Source organism: Aegilops tauschii, chromosome 2, assembly GCF_002575655.3.
Source record: "Aegilops tauschii subsp. strangulata cultivar AL8/78 chromosome 2, Aet v6.0, whole genome shotgun sequence".
In the NCBI taxonomy this organism is placed as follows: Eukaryota; Viridiplantae; Streptophyta; class Magnoliopsida; order Poales; family Poaceae; genus Aegilops; species Aegilops tauschii.
The window spans coordinates 535477170-535499938 of NC_053036.3; positions in this window are offsets into that span (position 1 = coordinate 535477170).

A 22769-nucleotide genomic window follows, 5' to 3' on the forward strand; every position below is an offset into this window, starting at 1 on the left:
AGGCCCGTCGGACAGTTCCATGCCAGGGACAAGGAGTTCACATACCGTCCAGGGGTCACCTGCTATGCTTGTGGTCAACAAGGGCATTATGCTAAACAGTGCCCGAAGCCAAGAGACTCGGCACCCAAGCCGAACAATGGTGGAAACAATCCAGCCCCCAAGCGCAACAACTTCAACCCCAGCAACAACCACAGGAAGGGTCACCTGAACCATGTGACCAGGGAAGAAGCGCAGAATGCCCCAGACATCGTGCTCGGTACGTTCCCTGTCAACACAGTACCTGCCACGGTTTTGTTTGATTCTGGAGCTTCCCATTCGTTCGTTTCAAAGAGTTTTGTTTCGCAACACGGTTTTCTCCCCCGGAAATAAGCAAATCGCTCAAGGTTACTGCCAAGGAGTGGTCATTGAGTTCGAAGGACTACAGTTCCACGCGAATCTCATCATGTTGGAAAGTAAAGGACTGGATGTCATTTTAGGGATGGACTGGTTAACCACCAACAAAGGATTCATCGACTGTTTCAATCGAACAGTGATTCTCACTCACCATCACGCCAAGACAATAAGAGTTTCCGCTCAAGAAAGGCCACGATCACAGAAACCAAAACTGAACAAAATGGACATTGCAGAACTGAGAAAAGTTCCAGTGGTATGCGAGTTTTCCGATGTATTCCCAGAAGAACTACCAGGCATGCCACCAGACCGAGAGATAGAATTCAGCATTGAACTAGCACCTGGCACCGCTCCCATCTATAAGAAGCCGTATAGAATGGCACCCTCAGAATTGGTGGAGTTGAAGAAGCAGATAAAGGAATTGTTGGACAAAGGATTTATTCGAGCCAGCTCCTCACCTTGGGGTTCACCTGTGTTGTTCGCCAAAAAGAAAGATGGGACACTGAGGCTGTGCATAGACTATCGAGCCCTCAATATGGTCACCATCAAAAACAAATATCCGATGCCACGATAAATGATTTGTTTGACCAGCTCGCACAGGCCAAGGTATTCTCAAAAATTGATTTGAGATTGGGATATCACCAATTGAAGGTACGGACGGAAGATATCCCCAAGACAGCTTTCACTTCCAGATATGGGTTATACGAGTTCACAGTGATGCCTTTTGGACTAACGAACGCCCCCGCATATTTCGTCCACCTCATGAACAAAGTGTTCATGAAATTCATGGACAAATTTGTGGTGGTATTCATTGACGACATTCTGGTTTACTCAAGGACACCAGAAGAGCATGCTGAGCACCTCAGAATTATTTTGGGAGAATTGAGGAAACATCAGTTGTACGCCAAATTTAGCAAGTGCGAATTTTGGCTAAGACAAGTTGGCTTCTTGGGCCATATACTGAACCAAGAAGGCGTGGCCGTAGACCCAGAAAAAGTCAAGGCCATACTGGACTGGAAGCCACCCGCCAATGTTACTGATGTGCGGAGTTTCCTGGGAATGGCCGGATATTACAGGAGATTTATTGCAGGATTCTCCACTGTGGTGAAACCTATGACACAGTTACTCAAGAAGGACAAGAAATTTGTATGGACGGAAGCATGCGAGCAGAGCTTCCAAGAACTCAAGAAGAAGTTGACAACCGCACCGGTCTTAACTGTGCCAGACATACACAAGAGCTTTGAGGTGTATTGTGACGCATCCCGAAAAGGACTCGGATGCGTACTAATGCAGGATGGCAAGGTTGTCGCATATGCCTCCAGGCAGCTGCGAAAACATGAGGAAAATTACCCAACACATGACTTGGAGCTAGCAGCAGTCATACATGCACTCAAGGAGTGGAGGCACTTTCTGTTGGGAAATCGCTGTGAAATATATACGGACCATAAGAGCCTCAAATATATTTTCACACAGCCAGAGCTGAATTTATGCCAACGACGCTGGTTGGAACTGGTCAAAGACTATGACGTCGGCATTCACTACCACCCAGGGAAAGCAAATGTAGTGGCCGATGCCCTTAGTCGAAACCCCAGCCCGGACAGTCACGGTCAGCAAGATTTGAGGCCTGAGTTTCAGCGAGAGTTCGCTAGGCTCAACATGATGTTAGTCTCTGAGGGCACCGTATCAAACCTGGAGATACAACCCACCCTGGTGGAACAAATTAAGAAGGCTCAACAGGGACATCCCAGCATCGAAGGCATAAAGAAGAAAATGAATCTTCGTAAGACTTCCGAGTTCGTCACCGACAGTGAAGGAACATTATGGTACCGAGACAGACTTTGCGTGACTAACATTGAGGAACTCAAGCAACAGGTCTTGACGGAAAGCCACACCGCTCCATACTCGATTCATCCTGGAGGAACCAAAATGTACAAGGACATTCAGGAAAGGTTTTGGTGGCACGGTATGAAAAGAGATATAGCCACATTCATTGCTTGTTGCGATTCGTGTCAGCGCATCAAGGCCGTGCATCAAAAGCCAGCAGGGCTACTCCAGCCAAACAGGATACCGGAGTGGAAATGGGATGAAATAGGAATGGATTTCATCGTCGGACTACCCCGATCACAGCGTGGGAATGACGCCATATGGGTCATCATAGACCGACTAACCAAAGTTGCTCATTTCATTCCCGTGAAGACTACCGACTCCACACAAAGACTGGCAAAGCTTTATCTCTCTCGTATAGTTTGCTTGCACGGTGTCCCAAAGACTATAATATCAGACCGAGGCACCCAATTTGTCTCCAAATTTTGGGATCACCTACAACAAGCTCTGGGCACACAACTAGCTTCCAGTACAGCATACCACCCTCAGACTGATGGACAAACGGAACGTGTGAACCAGATCCTAGAGGATATGCTAAGAGCCTGTGTGCTCACCTATGGATCCAGCTGGGAAGAGAGTTTGCCGTATGCCGAATTTGCTTACAACAATAGTTACCAAGCCAGCTTGCAAATGGCACCCTTTGAAGCATTGTACGGACGGAGGTGTCGTACCCCACTGAATTGGTCAGAAACAGGTGACAGCCGTATCTTCGGCCCAGACATGCTTAAAGAGGCCGAGGAGAAAGTTAAACAAATCCGGGAGAGACTCAAGACAGCACAGAGCCGCCAAAAGAGCTACTATGATCAGAAGCACCGTGAGGTCAGCTTTGAACCCGGTGATTCCGTATACCTCCGAGTATCTCCTATGAGGGGTCTACAACGGTTCAAAATTAAGGGGAAGCTAGCCCCAAGATTTATTGGACCATTTTGTGTAAAGGCACGAAGAGGCACGGTAGCCTACCAACTAGACCTACCCAAGGAGCTGTCAGACGTCCATGACGTATTCCACGTCTCACAGTTGAGAAAATGTGTGAGCAACCCAGAAAAGCATGTACCTCATGAGGACATTGATATGCAACTAGATCTCACCTACAGAGAAAGGCCAGTAAAGATTTTAGAAGAGTCTGAACGGAGGACCCGTCAGAAAACGACAAAGTTTTTCAGGGTTCAGTGGAGCAACCACACTAAGGATGAAGCTACATGGGAAAGAGAAGATTTCCTTCGAGCAGAGTATCCATATCTATTTGAGGATCAGCAGAAATCTCGAGGACGAGATTTTTCCTAAGGGGGTAGGTGTTGTGACACCCAAGTTTTTATTTGGATTTTTCAAAAGATTTTTATTTGACTTGAGGGGAGTGATTTAAATCTTTCTTCAAGAGAACTCTCACTCTCAAATATTTTTCTTTATGGCAAAAGTTTTATTTGGATTCAACCAAGATCTGTCTTTGGTCTTGGAGGCTCTTGCTTTTCATTTGGACTCAAGACAAAACATATTTTCACTTGGGAAATGACTTTTGAAAATCTCCTTGATATTTGCACTATGGCTTTTGGAAAATCCTTTGCCACTTTCAATAATTCCTTCTTGCCATGGCCTTAGTGCAAATCCCCTCTCCTAACCCTTCCCTAATCTTTGGATCATGTTTGGCATCAAATCCAGCAAGTTGAACCTCCCCATGTATCTATTTCCATTTAAATCTTATTCAAACAAATTTCTGCCTTCTCTTCTAGCACTTGGAGATTTACAAAGGAACTCCACTTTCTGTCTTGATTTTTGCCCCCAAACCTTTTTCCCCTCCTAGTCCTTTGAACCCTCAATCAAGAACCATGAAGATCCACTGGTCTTCAGTTCAAATTTTTCAAACTACACCTGCTGCAAGTTTGGACCAGATTTGTCAAATTTGGTGAAATTCATTCAAAACCTTCTCCAAAAATTCCAAGTAAAATCAGGCAGCCTCTGGGTGCATTGAGTGGTCATCTCACCAAGTTACAGCTCCAGAAAAATTCATCTCATTGCAAAATCTTTCTGTCGAACACCTGCAGTGCACTGTCTATGTCAAGTTCAGAAAGTTCAGAGAACACTGCAGTGGCGTGCTGTCGTTTTCTTCAGAGAAGGACATCGATCTCGCCAGTACCACCGTGTCGCCTTGCTCCTCATCCCCGCCCTCTTGTTCCTGCACCGCACGAATGCCTGGCGCCTTGCGGGCATCGGCGACGAGCAGCAGAAGGTGCGCCGCCCCGTGACCGACGCCGGCGGCGGCTTTGCGGACGCCAGCGGGAGACACGGCGCCGACGACGCCACCCAGCGCCGCCCAAACCACCGGAGCTCGCCGCGTGGCCTTCCACTCCCCCGAACGCGATGCCGCTCTCGCCACGTGGCATGCACTGTCTTTATTTTCTGTTCTAAGCCCTTTATGTGGTGTCGCCTCGACGCCCGACTGTGGCATTATTATTCCGCATTTTCCGCTCGAGGAGTCTTTCAGACACTCGTTTGGCACCTGTATTATTATTCCGCATTTTCCGCTCGAGGAGTCTTTCAGACACTCGTTTGGCACCTGCATTGTTATTCTGCATTTTTCGCTCGAGGAGTCTTTCAGACACTCGTTTGGCACCTGTATTATTATTCCGCATTTTCCGCTCGAGGAGTCTTTCAGACACTCGTTTGGCACCAGTATTACTATTCTGCAGTTTCCGCTCGAGGCGTCATTCAGACCCTCGCTTGGCACCCAGTATTTATTAACTCTATGTCTGATCGCACTGGTTAATTTGTTCATGTGCTTCATGTTTACATTTGTTATACCTTATGTCCGAACTGTCTTGCGAGTACTTTCATAGTACTCACCTGGCTTGTTGATTTGGCCAAATGTTGACGAAGGCGATCTCTTGGAAAGAGTTTGATAGCGCGTCCGATGCCTAGAGGAGTCCCAGTCAGTCCTGCGCGATCCCGGATTTTGGTCACTTGTATTGTATACGCTTCCGCCACCCGCAATAAGTCTTCTCGAGCCTCACTCCGACGCTCGATGAGCTGTAGTCTTCTGGAATCATATCACTCGCTTCGCGATGATATTTCCACCACCGTTATTATCGTGAGTTAGTAGTTTGCCACCCTATCCGCCGTCTTGTTTTAGCGGCGTGCATGTAATAAATTGTTGGGCAGTCTCTGCTCAACCTTGTATTATATTTAGTACTCCTGGTATTTTTTTCTTCTGTGACCAAGATATTGTCTACCAGTGAGAAGGAATTCTTCCTCGCTGGTCCGTAAAAGGGATTGGTCTCTCAATAATTATTTTGTTGAAAAACCGGTCGTGACAGCCACGAACGTCGACACCTTTATCAAGAAAGAAGCGTGACACAATTAGTATGGAACCGTGTCTGTATGGACTGCACGTCCGTGCTCTTAAATACAAGGAAATAAGCTTTTAAAAACAGCGTCTCTCTTATAGGCCAATCCGTGCCTCACAGAGTAAAGGTCCGTGGCTGTGCGTAAGACAAAGGTTCATCTCCGTGGGCTAAACGCCCGTGCATCTTCGTCTGATAGAGTCACAGGCTAGCGTCACTCTATGTAATACCACCGACCATGCCTTTGAGCGCTTCATGCCCGTGTCTATGACCCGTAACACTGAATCAAGGATGAGGCGGCTGCCGCGGGTTTCCGCTATAAACGCACGAACGTGACCCCGCGTAAAACGCAAGCATGCCTGTCTGGGCCGCCATACCGTGCCTCTCCTAGTGATAGAGTCAACGGAATCATTTTGAACGGATCCCTCCACTCTTCTCCCCTTCCCTCCCGTCCCCAGTTATGTTTCGACGGGTGTCTCCTCGTATTCGGGTTTGAACGCCACATGGCGCCGCTTCGGAAACCCAAGGGTCCGACGGGCGTCCCCTCCGGCGACGCCGCTCTGGCTCGTCGCCCGAGGCCAGGCTCCGGCTATTTAAGCCGGACAGAGTCTCGAAACCCTAGACACACCCTCTTCCTTGGTCTTTTCAGATCCACGCCACATATAGCGGTGCTCGCAGGCAGTGCGATCCCAGCAACGGAGACAGAGATGGAGATCCACTCCGGTGTGCCATGCACCAAGAGGGCGAAGCTCGCGCCACCGGCGACGCCGTCCTCTGGTGGTTTGGCGGTAGCGGCTGGAAGCGGCGAGGGTGCGCCTACCGAATCCGAGGATCAGGAAGAGCAGTCTGGTCCGGACCGCATCAGCGACATCCCAGACGACATCCTCGGTGAGGTCATCTCCCGTCTCTCCAGTAGGGAGGGCATCCGCACTCAGATGCTCGCACGTCGCTGGCGCCCTGTTTGGCCGACCGCTCCTCTGAATCTTGACTGCCGTGAGATCCCTGTCGCTCGTCTTTTTAACACCTTAGAAACAGTTCATGTCGAGATCATCAGTAGGGTCTCTGCCTACAGCGAGGAGCTTGCTCGCATACGATACATCGGAACTTGGCATCAGGGAAAAATAGTTTCTGGTGATGGTTCGTGCCTTACAGAGTCCATCCTCTCCAGCCATGTGGGCGCAGTTCTCCGTCTTTGTATACCGGCGTGCTACCTCCAATGCAGACCCTCTACTGTCCACGCCTGGCTTGAGTCCCCCAGATTGAAAAATCTCCAGGTGCTTGAGTTTTACTACCTATTTCCACGATTTGTGAAAAAAGTTGTCAAGCTATCACACACATGCTTTCATCTACGCCCTCACTACCGAAGTCCGTCTTTCGGTTTTCCTGTTCTCTGCGCACTGTCAGCTTTGCGTGTTGCCAGATACCAGACCATTATGTAGAGGTACTTGAACTACCACTCGTCAAGAGACTTTCGCTTGTTGAGGTTGATATATCAGACTTCTCGTTGCAAAGCATGATCAACTCTAGTTGCCCTGCACTCGAGTGCCTGCTGCTTGTTTGCAAAAAGGCATCGGATCACAATAAATTCCCGTAACCTTGTAAGCATCGGCATCTGTTGTGAGAAAGGAGAATTCATCATCGAGGATGCCCCCTCACTTCAAAGGTTGATCCACGATCACCAGAGCAATAACATGGAGGTATTCATCGTCTCTGCACCCAAACTGGGGACATTGGGCAAATTTAGTATCTCGCTTGACTCCATAGGTCTTATGGTACTGACATTTCACAATAATTCCAGCTGCATTTCCTTGAGAAAGTAGTTTCATGTCATCCAACCTTTTGTTCTAATAATTTTATGTTTTATTTTCTATGTTATGTGAAGGGTTTGGCGACGGCCAGCCTATCTACATTGCAGCAATCTGTCAAAACCTTGTTTTTGGCCATGACTTATAAAGTGGACCTGGTCGTTCATTTGCTTAAGTGCCTTCCAAATCTGGAGAACTTGTTTGTTCAGGTGATGATTCTCACGCCCAATGAAAAGCTCATACCGTGCATAGTGCAACACTCCTTGCATCTCAAAAAGCTTATCTTACATTTTGTTTACAATGGATACACCCTATGTCTAGGCATGTTTTTTTATTATACATACATCCGTATCTAGGGAAATGTTCGATGAACTGGTTGGGACGGGGGTCATGGAATTTATCGGTCATTTTGTCTTTCCATAGATCTTGAGTATCTTTCAACCTTTATGTGTTTTCAGGGAGGACACGTTCCTGATGGTGCAAGAAATATTTGGCGTCGCAAGCACCGTGCGTTTCTCAAAGAACACACCATTCATTTAAAGACAGTAACGCTGGAAGATTATGAAAAAAGCGGGAAGAACACTAAGTTTGTGAGGTTCTTTATTCTGAATGCAACGGAGCTAGAGACCATGAGGATTAAGTTTCGCTTTCCCTCAGACTTCACGCAAGAATTTTACGAACAACAACAGAAGTTGTTCCTGTGGGAGAATAAAGTTTCCAAATGCGCCCATCTCAAGTTATCAGCATGCTGCAATCATCTGTGCTTGGATTTGAAACACAGGCGTGTTGAATGCCTGGATTTGTCAGATCCGTTCACTTGTGCCTGCTGGACACAGGTCGTAGTTAGTTCCTCAAGCTAGTACAGTTAGATGTTGTTGCGCCAATCTGATTCTGTGTTATCTCTAAACATGGCTGAAGCCTTTTGCACCGTTTTGTAAGCTTGTTATAACAATGCTTTTGTGCTATGCACCCGCTGTTCTGAAAATTTGATAGTTTTATGTCACTATCGTGATGCTACAAAAACATTCGTGTGTGGTCGTCGACCAGGGAACAAAAACATTTGGAAGAGAAGAGGCACTGCCTTGCCTGTTCTGCAAGGAACGTGCATCTAGTGCATGTAAACCAGTGCGTCTGCAGTGACCAGACGGCACTGCCTCCTTTCGTGGCAGACTGTATGTGCACATGGCCGTGGCTCTGCTTAATCTCAAACCGTGCTTCCAATGACCTCAGACTGTATGTGCCTTTCATGTAAACGCATGTCCGTGAACGAGTTTATGTCTGAGTACAAACAATCGAGTCGGCACAGGCGTGCGTCGGCTTCAGGAGTAAGCGTGACTCTGTAGATTGTAGATTTTATGTGTGTCAGCGCTAGTGCGGTGCTCCTGTCTGACATAGGACCGTGCCTTGGACAGGTCAGTGCCACGTTACCAGAGGCATGGTTCCCCATGCCTGCCAAAGCGACATCTGTGCCTTGCTTGATTACAGTAACCCATGTCTCGTGGAACGATCCAAGACGAAAGATTTTCGGATGTGCCTCGCTAGCAGCACGTTTCTTTGAAATATAAAAATATTCAGGAGATCAATATTTGCTGTGCGTAGACCGTCACACACCCTCTGAAAGATTGCAAAAAATGAGATACATGCCTTTAGTCAAGTAACCATGTCCAAGAATAAACTTATACTAGACGAGTATCCCTTGCAATGTTTTAAAAGAAGACAACTGCTAATGATCATTCTTCGAGGATTGCCTTGATCATCAGGAGGTGATCAGTGTTCGCAAACCCTTGCCCCAAAAGATCACAGATGACGCTTTGCATCTTCTTTCTATTCTCCTTCAGCTTATGCACATCCTCCTTCAGAAAATCCCTGTCCAGCTTAATCTCACCCTTGTCGTCCTTAAGATTATGAATGGCACTTGTGAGAGACCTCTGAATGCGCTTGACATCTTTATCAATGATACACATCTGCTTCTTCTGCCTGTCAATCTTCATGGTTGTTACATTAGTTCTTTCCACAGCTGCAACAAGATTCTCGAGCTTAAGGTTCACTTGTTCAATATCCATTTTAAGCCTTCTTATCTCTTCATCCTTTGCTTGCCTATCATCATTGCTCACATGTAACATCCCCTAGAGCTTGAGTAGGCACCTCTGCATAATGATAGGCCATGGGCGGTCAACCCATTCGACGACTCCACAGTTCACGCCTCTCAGCGAACAAAAAGGAACAAAATAAACGGAGACTATTAAAACTCTGGTGCACATATACTTGTTTTATAACCTTATTCAACTAACTATGAACCGTGTTTGTGCAATGTGGCACGTCAATGGTTAGGTACCCACAACACTAATTATGGTACTTCGCCCACCCTGTCTGTGGAGTTATTTCATAATTGTACTTAGTTTCTTTTAAGCCAGCTTGAATTAATCTGGAGCAACCTCTGCAGTCAACTTATTTGGAGAGTCTTTTTGAAGAATATACTGACCATTAAACAGAAGTCCCATTTGTAAACAAACATGAGAGTGTCTAGATCACTTCTTTTGTGTTCAATGATGTAAAATAAGTAGTCACCTTTACCCTTTTATGTAAAGTAGAAGGACTACACAATGTTTCCTACAATCTACCGGATAACACAAGAAGAAATCGGTCTTCTTTGGAAGACTACAAGCCCTATATCCAAACAGTTTGATTCAACAAGAAAGTAGGCTCGGATTTTCGAAAGTGACTAACTTTCACAGCACAGCCGTAGAACCTCCTCCCCGTGTCACTTCCTTCAAAGGCCACACACTTGAGAGGCTTGGTATCGTGGAGAACGCAGTAGAGAGGACGGTCGAGCTCTTTGCCACAGAAATCATGGTCTTCGATGGTATCAGAGTTCTCCTACAAGGACACATGAATGTTTAGAGCTCAGATCTTTTGTTTGGAAAACAAACCCCAGTTCAACGCTACGCATGTAGCAGGAAATCACCTACATAGAAATCAAAATCCAGCTCAAGGAAGTTCAAGCCTTCCTTCCTCCCCTCTTGTCCAAACTTTTGTGTTGACATGGCCCGGAGGATGTGAGCAGATGCGATGCCGTAGGCGGTGTCGAATTCGAGAGGACAGAGAGAGAGGGAGAGAGAGAGAGAGAAGAGATATAGTGAGAGAGCGAGAGGGGAAATGAAAACGAGGGACTTCGACATGGTCCGGCTCGACCAAATACTCCACCTACTCGCCAAACCCACCAACCCCCACCCCCCTCCCACGCCTCCTTTTTTTGTGCGGGGATGGCAAGGAGCCATTTACTATTGTCAGTAGTTTCAGCTTTGGCGAGCGAGTACACAAAATTACTTCCCTCTCCATAATTACTCCATAAATACATCGTTTTGTGCGTCTTCTCTCCCGAGTCACTTGCTCTTCCGCTCCCCTTCTTCTCTGGTTCCTTCCGTCTTTCTTGCTTCGTCTTCCTCACTCTACAGTCCACATAGATGGATCTACGATTCGCCCACTTGCTCTGAAATACAGTAATTTTTCCCCTCTGCTTAATACTTACGCGGTGCGCACTGTGTTTTTTTAGATGGATTCTTGTTGTATGTTACCCTTTTAATTTTAGTTTTTGTGTTAATATCTTACCACTTTTAAGAGGTTCTATAGGGGAATAATCTTGGAGGATAGCAGTTGATTTTTTTCCAGCTAGTTCGCTGCAAGAGCTTGTAGATTTGAAGAGGTCTGTGCATGTTTTTTCATTTTTTACAGAGACACTAACATCAAGGGAAATCACCATATCAGCATTCGCTCCGCTCTATCTTACTCGTTGAAACAAGCGTGTATCAGTGATTTACAGTCCTTTAATTCTTTTGTACCATTAGCGGAGTGTTGAAATAAATTTTTCTTTAATAATTAATGAACCCGAGTCTTATATATTGTTACATCTCGCAGGCAAAGATGGCGTGTGATGTTTGCAGGAACCTCAACTGTCCTGGTGTTGAATCTGATGTTGCCCAATCTTTCTTGATTGTGTCTTTGCCTCGTTGTTATGAGTCATGCCTGGTAAGTTTTGCTACCAAATCACGCGTGGCCAGTAAAAAACCTTCATCACTGTATTTGTTGCAGTTATCTTTATTCCGCAGTCAGCAACCACACGTATTCCTTCGGAGCAAACTATACTACGCATGCTTGTTTTTATTTTATAGGCCTTGATGTAATTATATGTTCAATTGTTTTGTGTAGGTTTAATTAAATGTCATAGATGGTGCCTGTGCCCGTGCCTGGAAGCCAAGAAATTTCAAGGAAAAAAAACACTTTCATGCATTTTTTCTGAAAATCAGTAAAACATTTATATACCTTTGTCTTAATTTTACTTTTATGCAGTATGTCCCATGCTACTACCGGAACCAGGTCCTTTCTTTGATCTCTTTATGGAAAGATGAAGCTTTCGAGGATGGTTTTGAAGACGAAGATTTTGACCTTGTGTTCGGCACTACTGAGGAATTGTCTTACAAGATTAAGTTTACAGATGGCAACCACAGGTCTTAGTTTCATGGACTTGGATGGGAAAAGTTGATACGTGACTATGATCTGTTTCATGGTGATATTATACAATTGGATTTGCAAGCAGAAGATTTCTTCTTTCCCATTGACTTGATGTTGAGTGAATCTCGAGGAGGTCACAAAGCGTTTCCCAAACCTTTCGTTGGTATGTTCTGATCGCTTATCAATATTTGTTCTGGTTTAACATTTATCTATTATAATTTTACTGTGGCATGCCGTTGACATTTATGTGCTTAATCTCTGTGATATAATGTATTAAATCTTTCTTTATACTCACAATGTAGTTTAAAACTGTAATTTCCCTTTTAAAAGCCAATATTCGTTTATTTTAGCTTTAACTGCTCTATTCATTGCTTCACACATAGTGGCTAATACATGGTTGTATTTATTTAGCCCTTGAAGGCCTCAGTTTATCGGAAAGGAGCTACATAGACGAGACAGTCTACACCGGAGGCGTAAAACTTTCCTATATCGACATGGCTTGCATGATTAAACTAGTCCTAAATGCTAAACACATGCCTGCCATTACCTTTGTGCACCGTCTATGTTTCACCAACGTTCACACAGACCGTTTGGTACGTCGTTGTTTCTATCTCTAAAACACAGTCAACGTGCGTGTCTTCGTAATCTAATGCCAGAATAATTTGTTATTGTACAGAAAATCCCAGCTATTGTTACCAATGATCTTAGGATGAAGCTTGGATATTTGCCTCTCAAGGGCAGCATCAGGCTTGTACAAATTTTCAGCAGCCTTGATTTGCCTGGCACCTACTGTATACACAAAGATGGAAGGATGGCGATCACCGGGATTTCTGCTTTTGCAGATGCAGCCAGGCTGACAGTTGATTGCATTGTACTCATCAGTATCCAGTGGCACACTGTGCGCGGGGAGGACTCGCTCTCACTTGTGATCACCGGTCTTTACAAAAAAACGGAATGACGCGAGATGTGTTCGGTGATGGAGGGATGGCATTAGACCACATAAATTTTAACTACTATGGTATTAAGTTAAGTATCGTACGTGTGTTATTTCAAACTATGAGTGCAGTTGAAATCCTCATAATACATACCTAATAGAACTTATCAGTTCAAATTCTTATTCAGACTATGGTACTGAAAGCAGATGCGATCCTAAACGTGGTTGTCGTCGATGTTGTTGTTGTTCTGGTTGTTGTTGTTGTTGTTGTGGGTGTGTCTCTCGGTTCGACATGTTTGCTCAGAGAGGCACTTGAACCTAGTGCAGATCCAGTCCTGTGTTAAGAAGACTCATGGTCATGCCTCTGTGCTTTGATTAACTTAGCTGACTTTGTGCAGTAAGAGAGGCACAACCGTGAAGTTAGTGAAGGCACGGTCATATAGTATAAGAGGGGACGGTCGTGCCTCCCAGTTGTCATTATTTCAGCTGAGTCGTGTACTCAGATAGGCACGTTGGTCGAGCAAGCGGAGGCACGGTCCCATATTAGGAAGAAGACTTGCGGTCGTGCGTTCCATGTCAAAAAGAAGAGCTGCTATCGTGCGTCCATGCTTAGTGTGTTTGCAGTAACACGCTGCTCGAAGAGGCATGTGCGTAAATCAAGTGGAGGCATGGAGTCCGACTTGTTGCCACTGTCCGATGCCACTATTCTCGCAAAAAAATCACTTAAAATAGTACTTTTTTATAAATGGTGTTTTGCAACACCTCCGTCCTACAAACCGTCTTTCCAGATCCACCGCACCAGTCGCTCCTAGATGGAGCCTGATGCTTCTAGTACCAAGAGGGCAAGGCTCGTGCCACCGACGAAGCATTCCTCTAGGTGTTTGCCGGTACCGGCGGGGACCGGTGAGGGTCCGCCCACTGGATCTGAGGAGCACCGGGAAAAAACTCGTCCGGACCGCATCAGCGATCTACCAGGCGTCATCCTAGGTGAGATCATCTCTCATCTCCCCATCAGGGATAGCATCCGTACTCGCATCCTCGCTCGTCGATGGCGTCCTTGATGGCCCACCGCTCCTCTGAATCTCGAGTAACGTGAGATCCCTGCCGCTCATCTTTTTAAACCTCTGGAAACAGTTCATATCGAGAAAATATCCGTGGCGCCTCCTACCTGGGAGCTCACCCGCGAAAGGCACTTCGGAACTCGGTGCCCTCGCAAATCTGGCACTGACAATATAACCCTTCCGGAAGCCATCCTCTCTACCCATGGGGGCGCAGTTCACCGTCTCTGCATACCGGCGTGCTATCTCCAGTCCAGACCCTCTGCCGTCAACGCCTGGCTGAAATCATCCAAACTAAACAATCTCCAGGTGCTCGAGTTCTATTACATGTTCCCAGATTTCATGAGAGAGTGTGTCGTACGACCACTCACACACCCATCATCTGCGCCTTTTGCACCGGCGTCCTTCTCTCGGTTCGCATCCTCCCTACACACCGCCACCTTTGCTCTTTGCCAAATACCAGACAGTTACGTTCAGGCTCTTAAACTACCACTGCTCAAAAGACTTTCACTTGTGGACGTTGGTATATCAGACATCTCGCTTGAAAGCATCATCCACTCTAGTTGCCCCGCACTCCGGTGCCTACTGCTTACTAGGAATATGGAAAGCCGCTGCATAAGAATAAAGTCACATAACCTTGTAAGCATTGGAATTCGCTGTGCACATGGCGAACTTGTTATAGAGGATGCCCCGTCACTTCAGCGGTTGCTTAACGATATTCTCAGCAGCAACTTGCAGATAACTGTCATGTCTGCACCTAAACTGGAGACTGTGGGCAAATTCCATGATTTTTTCTCTAAATCCAAGGTCACGCGTAACCCTACAGTTATCTAGGTACCTAGTTTTCAGCTGCATTTGTCTGAGTAATTTCATGTAATAGAACCTTTTGTTCAATTTTTAAAATCGTTGTGCGTGCACCATACAGGGTTTGCCGGCAATCAGCCTATCAACAGTGCTTCAAACGGTCAAGACTTTGCTCATCAAGATGTGTTTTGAAGTGGACGTGGCCGTTTCCCTGATGCAATGCTTTTGAAGCCTTGAGAACTTGTTTATCGAGGTGATGATTCTCACACACATTGAAAGCTCATAACATGCATACTGTACTACTTCTACTGTATGTCTTAAAAAGCTTGTCTTACATTCGCCTGTAAATTGATACACCCGTGGCTAGACATGTTTTAGTATTACATACACCCGTATCTACAAAAAATCCAATAAATACTTTACACTGGATGCTCTTTCGACAGAATCTCTGTTTTTACAGCTTAAGTATTTCCATTCTTCATGTACATCTAGGGAGGACTCTGTTGCGGAGAAACAAATACATGGCGTCGTAAGCACCGACCATTTGTCAAACGAGATGACTTTCTTCTGAAGACAGTAACGCTGGATGACTATGAACCCTGCTTGGTAAACATTGAATTTGTGAGATTCTTTGTTCTGAGTGCAAGCAAGCTTGAGACCATGAGGCTTAACTATCGCTTCCACCAAGACTTCACGGAAGAATTTTACGAAAAGCATCAAAACGATCTTCTGTGGCACAAAAAGGCTTCTGAACGTGCTCGCCTTATATTATCAGGAGCGTGCAAGCATCGGTTCTTTTATTTAAAACTCACGCGTGTTGAATACCTGGATTTGATGGACCCATTCAGATGTGACTGCTGAACACAGAGCTGGAGTAAGTTGTCCAAGCTTGCAGTGTTACATGTTGTTGCGCCCTTTTGAACGTGCGTTTCGTCTGAACATGAACAGACAACCCTTGTAATATTTTTTGTACCATCTGTAAGCTTGGCATAACAATCCTTGATTAGAAACTGTTGTAACTGTGCAAACGAAAGTGTTGTAACTATGCAAATGTCCGTGCCTTCAGGCACGTTGAATGTTTCAGCGGAAAGATTCTGAGTATTTTACCATCATGACACTGACTCTTTGTTAGTATAGTACCATGTTCCCACTAATAATAAAATCGTCAGTGGGAACCTTTCCAATACCGAAGCACGTCCGTGATTGGTAGGCCAATAAAACCGTGTGTCTCGTGACATGACGACTGTTCTTCGTCTTAAGGTCAGACTTTGTCTAGAAACTTCACAACCGTGCTTTTCTAACTGAGTATCAAGAAGGTTGGTACACGTGCATGTAGAGCCCTTACTTTGGCGCCTTCTGCGCACACTTTTCTGCACCCAGAGAGGGTTTATGCTGAGTCAGGCCTGGAGAAACGCCACGCCAGTGCGTGTAGTGACTCCCCAATAGTGCCTCCAACGCATGCATCTATGTGCCTCCATAGCTGACATAAGGCATGACTGTTAGGTGCCCGTGGAGCCAGACGCCCGCGGGTCCAGAGAGCTCACAACGGTGCCTCTCCAGCAGAGCATTCTCACCCATGCCTCGGCCACCACACTTTTGTGCATCCATTGGGCTGACACTCGTGCCTAAGAGGCTTCATTTCCGCGCCTCTGGTGTTTCAATACACGTGCCTCACATGACACTTGCCGTGACCCTTGTGATTGCAGAGAATACACACCCGTGCCTCCATAGCTGAGTATTCTGATCCATGCCTCTGGCACCGTAATTTTGTGCATTCAGAGGGTTGACAATCGTACGTGTCTGTAGAGGCTAAACTTCGGTGCCTCCGGAGCCTGCACCCTTGTGCCTCACGTGCCACGAGCCGTGGCTTTTACGTTCCCCTGGAGACACACTACCGTGGATCCAGAGACTTCACAAACGTGTCTTTTCAACTGCGTGTTCGCAGCCATGCCTCTGCCACCACACTTTTGTGCATCCAGGGAGTTGATAGCTGGCTCTGTGGAGGCTTCAACGAGGTCCGTGCTTGTACAGACTGCAATTAGATGCCTCCACCGCCTGCACGCACGTGCCTCACATGACCCCGTATCGTGGCGCCACACCCCTGTGTCTCTACACACCGCACAACCATGCGTCTCTAACTGAGTATTCGGACACATGCCTCTCCCACCGAACTTCTGTGTATCTGGACAGTTGATACCCGTGCCTCGTGAAGACGCACGTCTGTCGACGCCGTGACTATTCCACCACGTCTGTCGAAATCTTCTAGATTAGGTACGTATATATATTGTCGTCTTTGTGGATCGTAAAACCCTGAACCTTTTCCCAGATCCACCGCACAGAGACCTGCAACGGAGGCGGCACGAGCTTGGCAATGGAGATGAAGAAGCGTGCCTCTAGCAACAAGAAGACGAGGTTCGCGGCTGTACCCGTGCCCTCTAAGCTCGTTAAGAGGAGCGGATGTGGCCCGCCCATTGGATCCGAGAACCATGTTGAGTCTGGTCCGGACCGCATCAGTGATCTTCCCGACGCCATCCTCGGCGAGATCATCTCTCGTCTGCCCATAAAGGAAGGCATGCGCACACAAGTGCTCGCATCTCAGTGGCGCCGCATATGGTGCACCGCACCACTCGATCTCGACTTTCGTGTGATCCTTGATACTCGTTCTACCAGATCTCTAGAAAAATCTGTTGCCAAATCATCCGCGTTCTCCAGAGCAAGCAAATCGTCCAGGAAACATACGTCGGAACTTAATGCCGACATCTTAGTTGCAACTGCCGTGGAGAATCTGTCGCTGATGGCTTCGGTCTTCCTGTATCTATCCTCTCCGATAACGATGGCCCGATTCGCCGCCTCTGCATCCCGACAAGCTACCTCCAGTGCGAACCTTGTGGCGTCGATGAGTTGTTCCTGTCTCAGAATCTGGACCAACTCCAGGTTTTAGAGTTCTATCATATATTCCCAAAGTTCTTCTACCCAGGGCCCAGGCAAGCACGCAGAATCCCTTCTTCTATGCCGTTGCCACCGGTATCCATCTCGAGATTTCGCTCGTCTCTGCACACCATCACCTTCACCATGTGCAAACTAGAAGACAATCTTGTAGCAATGCTTTGCCTCCCACTGCTCAGGAGACTTTCGCTGGTGGAGGTTTATATATCGGATGTCTCCTTGCGGAAGTTCATCCACCATGGTTGCCCTGCCCTACAGTGCCTGCTGCCTGTTTGCAACAAGAAATTCTGCTGTCTACGAATAAACTCAGCTAGGCTTGTAAGCATTGGCATTCGTTCCGACGGTGGAAAACTGATCATTGAGGATGCACCTTGCCTCCGGAGACTGCTACATGATTCTGTAGATGCACAACTACAAATAACAGTTTTTTCCGCGCCTGTGTTGGACACACTGGGAAAAAATTCTGAATTTCCCAACAAAACAAATATCGTCATTGGGTCTACAGTTATTCAGGTACTGCCTGTGCATGTTACTTTGACCTGCGTTATTCAAGAGCACTTGAGATTCACATCCACGAGCTAATAATATCACGTTATGTGCTCAATGAAGGGTCTCTGCATAAGTAGCCTACACGCGGTGCTGGATTCCGTCAAGACCTTGTTTATCTCACAGACATGCTTTAATCTGGATGAGATTGTTGACTTGCTGCGATGCTTTCAATGCTTGCAAAACTTGTTTATCGAGGTGATGATTTCACACACGTTGAAAGCCCACGCATAATATACATAATATACTGGCACTAACTACTCAGTTTGCTCTTCATGTGTGTTTAGGGGGGAGGATGGGATCAAAGAGGTATAACAAATGAATGGCGACAAAAGCAGCTGGTGTTTCTCAATAATCACGACATTTTTTTGAGGACATTAACACTTGAAGACTATGAAGTCACAGATGCAAACACTGAATTTGTGAAATTCTTTATTCTCAATGCTAGGATCCAACTGACCATCAGGCTTAAGTTTGGCCTGCGCAGAGATTTCACTTGTGAATTTTACAAACAGCAAGAAGAGGTACTGCAGATGGACAAAAGGGCTTCTAATTGTGCCGAGCTTAAATTAACAACAACTTGCAAGCATATGCACATGGATTTTAAAAAACACAGGTGTTGAATATCTGGATTTGCCAAATCCATTCAACTGTGGATGCTGAAAACAGGTCTGGAGAGATGTACTTGCTATATTGAATGAGTGCATTGTGTAAACATGGTCAATGAATTCTCACTCGTTTTGCACCGTACAGGCAGTAAGATCATATTTTTAAAATTAGGGATATGAACGTTTATGATATCAATTATGTACATGCTTTATGTTTTCAAAATCGATCATATGTTTCTGGACCCAATGATAAAAAAAATCAGCTCACACAGATGCTCATAAATCCAACTAGTATTCTCTTGTTTATCTCAGTTGCTTGGCATGAAATTCTGTCTTTTAAAAGCAACATGCGTCCACTGCAAACCTGCAACTACTGCAACCGCGTCTCTCCGAAGGACGTCTATGCACCCCACAGGAAACGAACGTGCATCAAGAGGTTGTGAAAATCATACGTCCGTGTGAACACGTCACTGAAAACATTTGGAATGCTGTGATAATGACTTAAGGTCAGCAACGAACCTCCAATCACTTTTTAGATGCTGGGTTTCCATTCTCATTATCATATTGAACAAAACTCATGCATCAGAATAATTCGTCAAAGAGAGAGATTACATGCCCCTTCTAATTGCAGACACCGTGTCCCTTTGAGAGACCATGTCAGAAATGAACAATTCGGAAAACAGTAGCACGGTCTTGCGTCATTTAAACATACACCCGTGCCTCTCTTAGTGAACAAGCAACTTAAAATGTTACGAAAACAGAGGCACTTCACTGCATTTTCTCCTTGCAGAACCGTGCGCACCGTGGCTTCACCCCCTGTCCCTCGGAGTGGCCGTGTCATGCGAAAACAACTAGGAGAACACAACTAGGAGTGGCCGTGTCATGCGAAAACAACTAGGAGAACACAAAAGGCATCTGTGCGTCGTCCGCATGTACAACCATGTGCCAACTGCTTAAAGACCGCGAGTCTGTCAATGAACAAGTCACTGAGAACATTCAGAATACAGAGGCCTTTCCGTGGCTTCACGTCCCTGTCCCTTCGAGATACCGTGATAGGGAAAAAATACTGAAAAGCAGAAGCATGGTCGTGCATCATGGACGTGCACAACCTGTCTCAGTGAACGGCTCGCTGAGAAAATTTGAAAAACAGAAAGAAAGTCGTGCCTTTTTTGCATGTAAGTCCGTGCGTGTTGGGGCCGCTAGTGCGTGCCTCTATGCTCCTAATAAGCCAATAATCTTGTCTTTGCCGCTGTACAGTAGCCCCATGTCAGTGAGCAGGCGCGTATTATAACTGTCTGTTCTGTATTGTGCGAACCCAGACCACCCCCTCCCACTCACCCGCTGTAGAGTTCATCGTCTATTCTCTCTCGATTCTCCCTCTACATCTAGGGTTAGTCCATTTTCTCTTAATTTCTATGTGAATTTTTCGCTACGATCCGTTTTCCTCTCTATTGGTTTCGTCTCTCCGTGTTTGAAAGCGACGCATCTGCGCTATTATGCTAGGAATTGCCTGGAAATTCGTTGTGATCTAAACCAAATCCGCGCGGTACGAGGCCGAACCTGAACACGACCCGTGCCTCTTAGGGGTGGGGTTGATTGGGAGTCGGCGTTTGTGCTTGAGAACGCTACGAGCTACAGCGACCTGTGGCGTCCAAGTCCCAGGTGAGCGATGAACTTCGCCGAGGGAGGTTGGTAGTTTAAATTGAAGCCCGTTAGGTCTTGCAAACAACGGCGGTGGCCGGAAGTCCGAGACGTTGAGCTCTATTGCTTAACCGGCCACAGGGTGCTGGAGGTCGACGTTTGGGGTGCTGTTGACTGGGAGTCGGCGTCTGTGCTTGAGGATAGCGTGTGGGGTCATGTACGCTGGAGGCATGGTTAACGTTAATGGATCACCCATTTCAAATACCACCTAGCCACACATGTTCCGGTGGTTGGCGTCGGCGACGGTGGCGTATGGTTGCGGATGACGTTGCTGCTGGGTGCAGCTCTGACGAATTTACATGTGATTTTAATGTTACAAACACTCCTTTGAGCCGCCTGATGATAGACTATTGTTTCTCCTTTTTGCCTGTCTTGTCTTGAAATATACATTTGCTAAAGCTGCTTTTAAAACCAAGCAGCATAAATCCTTTCACTGATTGACATTGACAACCAAGTTTGTGAACTGCTCTAAAAATAGTCAATACTGAATTGTGATTAATTAAGCAACCATTTTTGGAAAATAAAATACTGATTTAATTAAATTCATATTTCCTCTGTTATTACATATCCCATATCTGTTCACCTTCTAATCAAAAAGCTGTGCACATGTCTTTTTAGGAAATTGCTTGTGAACAACTATTTATGTAAAAATGTCGGTTTAGCCGAATAGTTTTTCAAGATAACAAAATTTTCCTTGTGTTGAGAATTTCATATAACCGTTGTTTTGCAACGTATTCCAGGGGAAACCATTAGATGTGATATGTGTACCAATTTCGGTTGCCCTGGATTGGAGTCAGGCGTTCTTCACAGCGCGATAACGGTGCGTCTTCCTCGATGCTTCAAGACATGCCTGGTAAGGAGAAATGTTTGCCACCCCATGCTGCCCATCAGTTACTACCAACTAGTGTATCTTTCTGATGGAGGAAATAAAAGTTTCTACCATATTGTTGGAATGGAATGCCTATATTTAAGCATTTAATGATATGTTTTCAATTTTTGATGTACCTTGTTTTATCAAATAGCAACCTGTTGAAAACAATTGGTACATATATGATAAGCGCTATCTGTCTTGGTTATACATGCCTCATAAGCTTTATTTTTTCTTGCGCAGTATGTGCCATGCTATTGCAGGCAGCAAGTCACTTCTTCAATCTATCAGTGAAAAGAGGAAGCATTTCAAGAAGAACCAACGAGGATATGTCATATGAGATCTGCATCACCGATGAACCTAACCGGTCAAAAATTCATGGACCTGGCTGGGAAAAGTTAATTAGTGACTACGATCTTCATTATCGAGATCTAATCATCATAAACCTGGATACTGGGAGTCTGTCCATTGAGATAGATCTGAGACTCAGTGATTCTCGAGGAGGTCACAGGCCCCTCCCCAAACCATCACTAGGTAAGTGCACCAACTTCCATCCTGTTTTATAAACTACGTTTATCAGCATACTTTGATGCTCCTACCCCTGTCCACTAAATGAATGTCATACTTATAGTCAAAGTTATTTTGAAAACATTTTATGCAATTATGTTGATTATCATCCCAACTTGATCACATGCATTGAAATTAACCATTCCTTTTAAACTTAAATACCGAGTTCATCTGTTTAAACAAATTTGTTTGAAAATGAGTTATTTTTTTCCATGTAGCTCTTGATTTTCTAAATGACTCGGAGAGGGAGTACATTGGGAAAACAGTGTTTGGACGAGGCGTAAACCTCTCATACAGACAATTTGGACAGATGATATACTATGTGTTTGAGTCTGACGACTTCCCCACCATACCCTTTGTGCAGCGTCCAAACGTCACCAATGTCATAAATGGTCATCTGGTTAGTCATTGATTATTTTTTTTATCCACTGCCATGGTTTTGTTTGCTATTTTCGATGTTTTATGTCCTTGTACATTGATTTCTAGTAATATTGGTACAATCTGCAGAGAATCCCGTTTGCCGTTGTGAGGCTTCTAAAGATGAACCTAGGATATCTACCTCAAAACGGTGGAATCAGCTTAACAGATATGTATGATGCAATAGACATGAGCACAACATACTCCATACGAACCGATGGCAGAATGGAGGTGACCGGTTTTTCAGATTTTGCTCGGGAACCTCATCTAAGGGTTGGTTCAATTGTCCTTGTCACAATTGAAAAGCAGTGGCCAACACTAGGAAACATGAAGCTGCTGCGGATGATAATCAATGACCTATCCTGATAGAGCGTTGCCGGTGGCTATACTTCCTAGT